Source organism: Otolemur garnettii, unplaced genomic scaffold (assembly GCF_000181295.1).
Source record: "Otolemur garnettii isolate 467f Iridium unplaced genomic scaffold, OtoGar3 scaffold00063, whole genome shotgun sequence".
NCBI lineage: Eukaryota > Metazoa > Chordata > Mammalia > Primates > Galagidae > Otolemur > Otolemur garnettii.
Genome location: NW_003852458.1, coordinates 9482151 through 9490461, shown reverse-complemented (window position 1 = coordinate 9490461; position 8311 = coordinate 9482151).

Sequence of the window (8311 nt, the reverse complement as noted above, 5' to 3'; positions counted from 1 at the left end):
AAGTCAGAGAAGTTTGCCAAGGTCACATAGTGAATATACAGTAGAGCCCAGATATAAATGTGGGTCACTACAAAAGTTTTGAGACAGACTGTGCCATGGTCCATTCTTTCACTTCCAATAAACACATTAGATGGCGTTCTTTTTATCTGTGCACATTTCAACTTATCAGTGTTGCTGGGAAGGCCTCATTTGTTTCTGTCGATACAGATTTTATGTTTCTTGACTTTGTTGTATCTCAAAGCTTTCAACATGACCCATATATTAATGTAGCATCTCAAAAGCAAATTAATCACTAGGACTGGATAAAGATTCTAGATTGGACCTACCAGCAAACAGGATCTTATTAGATGTTGATGTAAACATTGATTATTTTCCTGACATTTTTACTGCCTTCCATTGAGTGACATTTGATAACAGTATTTTAAGGCTCTTAAAAAAACAAGTAAACACTTGTCAAAGAGATGTTTGGTAGAATGCTACTCTTTGGTGTTGATACAACTGGCTCTGCAACATAACTCTAACTTAATTTGAGTTCTCTTTATATGGCCAGAACTGGAGGCCACCTGAATCTTCATCAATAATAGAATTGGGGGGGATTATGACACCTTAATTACTATGGAACATAATGCAGATATTAAAGAGGACTCATATCTACATCTGTTAATCTGGAAGCATAGCTACATATTCATTTGAAAAAAAAAGAAAGTTAGAAATAATGTGTATTTTATATATACGCATTTTAATGAAGATGGACAAATGTTCACAAGGATACACACTACGGTATTGTCATTGGGTACTTCAGAAAATACTGAATGAGAGAATGCTGGTGACAGTGTGACATAATGATTTCAATTTTGTTTTCTTCTTGCTAGAGTATTTACTTTTGAAAGGAATCTAAGATAAATGTTATATTATAAGAACTTAATATTTTATGTACCTTACCACATAAAAGTGTTCAAAACATTGACAAACTTCAATATCTTCCTCTAGTATACAAATTTTATTGTTCACTAATTCATTTATTTTAAACAAAATATGAAAGTCTTTTATTTACTTGAGAAAAATTTTCTGTAAAATCAAACATCTATGTATGCAATTGGATATAAACTATATTCTTTCATTGAAAATAAACTCACTTTTGAAAAAAAGCCAATATCATCCCTTTCAAAGATGACCATAGTATCTAAGTTTGTGTTGAATGTGTGTTCAATAAAAAGTTTCATTTATAACATTGGGGAGATTGCAAAATATTTAGTAAGAGGGACACTAAATACAGATAGAGTAGGATTGTTCTCTTTCTCCTGGATAATTTCTGATTCCTCTTCCAATACTCTGAGTATCCACTCATATCTAACAAGCTTTCTGCCCAGGAAGCTGCCCTGTATGAATTGTATCAAGCAAGTTCTCATGTCTTCTGGCTTCCAGTTGGGTTTACCCAATAGGAAACGTTGGTAAGACACTGGAGGCCATGATGACAGAATGGTTTGGGTATTTATTCCCCTAGATTCTTCTGTTGGGCTGTCAGTGGCTATGTCCCTGCATGCATCCTGGAGAGTGACACATGTCATATGCTTCTGGTCACTGCAAACCCACATTCTTCCTTGCTTCCTCCTGAAGACCCTATAGGGAAATCAACTCTTATAATTTTTTCCTTAACCTATCCCGTGTTTTTGTAAATACAATAGAACCTCTGTAACTTGATCACCCAAAGGAGTGTAACAAACTGATCAACATATAGAGGTAGTCAACATAAGGAACTAGGCCTACTGTACTGATAGATACATGTGGTGTATGTCTGGTCTGTGAAAATTAGGTCAACTTAAGGACATGGTTAATATAGGGAGGTGGTCAACTATGGAGGTTTTTCTGTAGTCTCCTTAGCCATCTGATTCTGATTGGACTCTTCTCTGATATCTCATTTCTTACATGTGGGAGTAATCTATAGTTGAGTTGTTGACTCACTAATTTTCCATACTTTTTTTCCTCTAGTATGACAATCATTTTCTGAAACTTCAATTGCTAATCTTTTAGCTACATCATGTTTTATATCTTTTAGATAGCATAGTGCTAAAACTTTGTGAAGATACATTTAAATATTTACAGAGAAAGAGAGGAAGGAGATCTGATGATGTGATCATTGCCAACACATTTTTTTTAATTTTAATTTTTTTTATTAAATCATAGCAGTGTACATTAATACTGTCATGGGGTACAGTGTACTGTTTCTGTATACAATTTGAAATACTTTCGTCCAACTGGTTAACATAGCCTTCATGTCTTTTTTTGCCAACACATTTGATGGTGTTCAGCGTTTGGAATTCCAGAGGTAGTTAAATGTTCCAACTTTGCATACTACCCATGGTGAGGAAATGGGAAGAGTTTCATAGTACCTTAACTGATACCTTGGCACTGCAGGTATCTGTCCTAACTAGTTCTTTAACCAACAAATTCTTTAATTCAGGATTGTTGAGGGACATATTCACTCAGAAACTTCCACTTTGGAACTTATTCTATGGCCATTAGTGATGGGAAAGGAATAGAAAGTTACAGTGGGGCTGATGAAGAATAGCTCTTGGGAAGTCAGCTCAAAACAGCTTCAGAAACAAACTTTGGATGCATTTGTATGAAGTAATCATACCAACTTGGTTAATTATAAATCTTTTCATTTTGTGCTTCACCAGTCTTCTAAAAGAACAGTGAGTCGTATTTCCTTCACAAACTCTCTAGAAGATGCCAGCTTATGTTGGCATTTTCTAATACCTTTGTAACACCTTTTCTAAAGTGTTAATGGTAACCAATCATCATCTCTTGGAAATAGATCTTGTGGGTTTCTACTGAGTGAATTCTATGTAGGCCTTCTGTCAGACTTTGAAAATGCATGAGAAAACTTACTTAATTAATTTGTTAGTAAAATCTCTTTAAGTCTTTTTCTGTGTGACTGTAGGATGACTTTCATCAGTTGAAAAAGGAGTTTCATAACAAAGATTCCTTGGAGGTATGAGGAAAGTGGAGAAGGATTTTTTCTATGATTCTAATTTTTTTATCCCTAGCATTTATTAATGGAAAAATGTTTGTATAGAAACTAACTCAGAGAACCTGTGGGAAGAAATAGATATGAGGGCCTTTACCAGCTGGACAGGGATGGAAAGCTAGGGTAACTACCTAGAGGTCAAGATACTGGTCGTAGGAATAATGCACTAGCAATCTGTATAAAGATATCCAGGAGCTAAATATCTACCTCTACTTTTTTCATAGGCAATTGTTCAGTTTCTTCTGTTATTTCAGCTACAAAAATAGGATTTTTTTGATATGGTTGCTGTTTTTAAGATGGCTTATGAAGACATTTATATAGCCTTTAAATTAGAACTGCTCCCAGAAAAACTCACCTTTTATTGATTTCTACCACATTGCCCTGGTTCTTTGTATGTCACTAAAAGAAAAAAAAACATATTCAAAGCATATACAAGCAGATAAACACTTGTATTCTCATGAAAACCAAATTGAACTGAGGAGATAATGAAGCTAAGCTATGCCATAATTTATTTTACTGCCTCCTCTTTTTTTAGAGCTGTTCTGAATCCTTTTAGATCTTGACCATTTACCTTTATGTATCTTTAGCTCTCTCTATCTCTCTATCCTTCATATGTCCCTGTATCTATTTCTATATATATCCATGAATTACCCTTACTAATTGTCTTTAATTTGGATATGGAATAAAGGTAGAACAACTTCCTACTCATTTGCTTTGGAAACATCTTTATCTTGGCCGTGTTTCTAAAAGTATTGTCCATAAAGGACTACCTACAGCAGAAACACCTGAAAAACTCAATGTAAAAATGAAGATTTTTGTACCCCACTTGATACAAACCAAATCCAACTCTCTGGGGATTGTGATCCAGATTAACAAGCATATCAAGTATTGCCATCCAGGGGGACACGACCTAGTATAATACTCAATATGAGTAAGTTATTTCAGAACATTAGTGATTTCCACATGAGAAGCAATCCCAGTAGTCAATCTCTTAATCAATAACTATTTAATGAACAGTTATTATGAGTTGGGCATTGGACTGGATACGGAGATACAATAGTGACCAAAGTAGACATTGCCTTTATGGACTCTTTCAGATTAATAAGAGAAAGAAACAAGATCAAAGTGAATGTAAAACAAAACTATGTTATGCTATGAAGTAAGATATGTAGAGAATCATAAAAGATTTAAGGCAGCTTGGAGTTCAGGGAAGACTTACTTGAGAGAAGTTACACTTAAGCTGAATGAGAACTCAACATAAACTAGGAGAAAAAGGGAGGGGATCCACTTTCCAGGCAGAAGAAGTATCATTTGCTAAGCTCTATGGCAAGTCCAGTGCATAGGACTAAGAGACCAGTGTGACTACAGCTGAGACAGTGCTGCATGGGTATTTGATGCAAAATGAGAAGGAACATGGCTATATGGGGCTTGCATGACAGTTTTAGACATTTTCTCTGATATTGCAAAAACGGGCTTATAGATAATGACCCTGTTTGCTAGATGCAGCATGATACACTAGAAAGAGGAAGAGATTTGACACCCTGTTCTGCTACTAACTAGCTGTGTGATGCAGGATAAGCTACTTGGCCTCCATGAACTTCAACTTCCTTACCTATAAATCATGGGTAATACACCTCACTGTAGCTGTAAGCATGGGTAATATACCTAACTGTAGCTGTAAGCATGGGCAACATACCTTACTGTAGTTGTAAGCATAGGTAATACACCTTACTGTGGTTCTAAAAGCAGCTAATATATCTTACTATAGCTGTGAGAATGGGTAACACAGCTTACTGTGGCTGTAAGCATGGGTAATACATCCTACTGTAATTGTATGGATGGGTAATACACCTTACTGTAGCTGTAAGAATGAAATGAAGGAGGGAGTATGAATGAACTTTGAAAAGCACATCTCACTGTGGACACATGAGGGAGTACTGAAATTTTACTGTACGCTTTTAGAGTAGTTTTTCTGTTGTAACACTTATTGTTACTAGAACAGGGAAGTTACTCATTTATGAAGCTCTGTCATGAACTCAGTTCTTAATCTTGGTTTCTGCTGGCTTCCATCTACTTTTTTTTTTTTTTAATAAATCTCTGCCCATTGTGGTTCCCCAAGTTTCATCAGGTTTGGGTGACCCATGTTCCAGTTTGCAGTTCTGAAATAATACTCTGAGGGTGCATTTCCTGATCTTCTCCTTTCCCTTTAGCTGTTTGCAGCTGTAAAATCCTTCTCTCCATTACCTTTTGCTTTGGTCTATAACTCAAACAACCAAAAATATACTTGAAACATTCAAAGAATCCTCTTGTTTCCTGTTTAGTCTCGGAGAGTGTTACTTGCCTCATCTTTGGTCTCTAATGTGGTTCTGCTGTCAAGTAATGCATTCAGGTCTTTTTGGTTCACGTGCCATTTGGTTCACATATCTTCAGAAGTATTGTCAGCAATTCAATGGTCTATATTTATTCTCTTCTTTTGTCCTTGACATCTCTACCATCCTAAAGAGCATGGACTTACCTTATTTTCCACACATATTACAGTCTTAAAATGTTTGGTGATATAGCCTCTACTTACTATTAGTTTGGCTTTTATTTTAGAGAGATTGTGCCTTCTTATCAAGGCTATTCTTTATCACTATTTGGTGGCAGGGCACAGAGAAAATAGATGGTGAGTCTCCAAGGTCTTTAGAGAAAGCCCTTCTCTTATATTTCTTTCCTACTCTTCAAATTACATGCCTGAGTATAGACTTAGTCATGAACCTGGTGACAAATCAATGAACAAGTGAGGGGACAGCTCAGAGTTATGCTTTCAAGGCCTGTACATGGCGAACTGTGGCAGTGACTCTCATGGTACCCTCAAGGTTCAGCAGTCCCTTTGTACTTAAACCTACCTTAGGTTTAACGGGGAACTAAGCCCCTGCCTTTTCTGCTGTTCCCTAAGACTATTTCTTGATTCTCTCAGCTCATGATGGGCCTGTTGCCTTCTCTGAAGGATTTTGCTCTTCATTTCATTCTGGAAGAGCCCCAAATTCTAGGAGGCTTGACAGTAATCCTCAAATGCTTTATATATATTTCCCCATAAGGACTTGGAGAGACTTAAATTCAGGGGTAGCCCCTTCTACACAAAATTGTAGTGTGGAAAGTATGCATGTTAAAACTCATTATGGTCCTCAACTTATATGGTTATGAAAATTAGTTGTAGTTCATATATCCAATATCTAATTGAAGCTAATGTGGGTCAGGAAATAAACTGTAAATCATGTAAAAATCAGGCACACTCAGAAGGCCAGTCTTCTATTCTCTCTCAGCTTGGCTTGAGAAGAAGTTAACATAAATGAAACACTCAAGCAGAGTATCTTTGCGACAAGTGGTTATTTATGGCCTCCTGGGCTTTGTCTGCATGGAAGTCCACACGTCAGTTCCAGCTGAGTCAAGGCAGGTGTTTAACAAATTATGTCAGTAATCAAGAGTTGAAATGATTGGCTATATGTGTGATAGTGTTGTCATTTTGATTTTCTATTATAAGGCTGAATAAATTTTAAAAAATGAACCAATGAAACAAGTATGACTCACTATATTAGCCTTACTCACTGCAAGTTGCTAGAACAATGATTCCTTAGTCATAAGGAGCACATCTAGCCCCCCCAATTTTGTTTTCTAAATATCATTCCACAATAAAAGGAACAAAGACTCCTTGGAGAACTAGTTTATTTCAGGACTGAGCCCAAGAAAACATAGGCTCAGCCTGAGCATCTTTGAGCATCTTTGTGGTGTCTAAAATAAAAGTACTAAAAAACAAACAAATTATCATGGTGTATCAAAAGAACACAAGAATCAATCTAAAAAGCTCCTAATGGCCAGATGTAGAGCAACTTGAGCAAAAAAAAATCTAAAAAAAAATTTATAATAGCATTGGATTGTAATTGAAAAAAATAAATATCCACAAATGTCTACTGGTATAAATAAATAAATGGCTTAGAAGTGACAACTCTTCCTCTCTTCCTCCTAGATGAATTCCAATTAATGAACATAAAATAATGGAAGAAAGTAAGAAATTGCCATTAGAAAATTGTAGTAAGAAAGGCTGTGGGCAAGGCCCATTATGGATGCTTATATGGCTAAAATCTAATCAAAAGAGGATATTTGCATAATCTCAAGGTATCTGTACTAAAATACCTAGTAATAATGAAGGGAAAAATAGTTACATTTCTACCTTAGCCAAGTGACCAAGGCTATCATCACTAGTCATAAACAGCAACATTATCCATCACTGATAAGGAACATCAGAAAGCACATCCCCTGGGTGGTGGCTTTCCCAATACTGGATGACCTCGATCTAAACAAAAGAAACCTCAGACAAAGTGAAGTTGAGGACATTCTTCAAAATAACTGACCAGTACTGTTCAAAAGAGTAAAAGTCATGCACTATAAGAAGGCTAAAAAATGGTCTCAGATTAAAGGAGAAGAAAGAATGCTATATCTAAATTAGGGTTAGGAAAATCTTTTCTGTAAAAGACCAGATAGTAAATAATTTAGGCTTTGAAGGTCTTTGTTACAACTATTTACTGCTATTATTTTAGCATAAAGGCAACCAGAAATAATATGTAAATAAATGATCATAGCTGTGTTCCCATAAACCTTTACTTACAAAAACAGATAGTGGGCTGAATTTGACCTTCCAGGCAATAGTATACTGATCCCTATTCTAAATGCAATGTAGGTTCCTGTAAATAAAAAGGTTAGTTAGTGGAAAAACCTGGTAAAGTATGAAAAAATTCAATTCTTTAGACCAGTGGTTCTCAACTTTCCTAATGCCTCCTAATGCCATGACCCTTTAATACAGTCCCTCATGTTGTGGTGACCCCCAACCATAAAATTATTTTTGTTGCTACTTCATAACTGTAATTTTGCTACTGTTATGAATCGTAAAGTAAATATCTGATATGCAAGATGAATTTTCATTGTTACAAAGGGGTCACAACCCACAGGTTGAGAACCTTAGGCAATAGTATAACAAGGTTAATTTCATAGTTTTCATAAATGTTCTGTGCTTATGTTAAATGTTTACATTACAGAAAGCTAGGGGAATGGTATACAGAAACTCTCTGTATGAGTTTGCAAATCTTCTGTTTATGTCCAAAATTATTTTTTTAAAAGATTCTCAAACTCTATTAATCTAATGTACATACTTAGATATATATATGTATATATAAGTGGAATTGAAGGTGGTGGCTAGGAACGAGAGAAAACAAAATCAATTAATAATTATTGCAAGAACAGTCA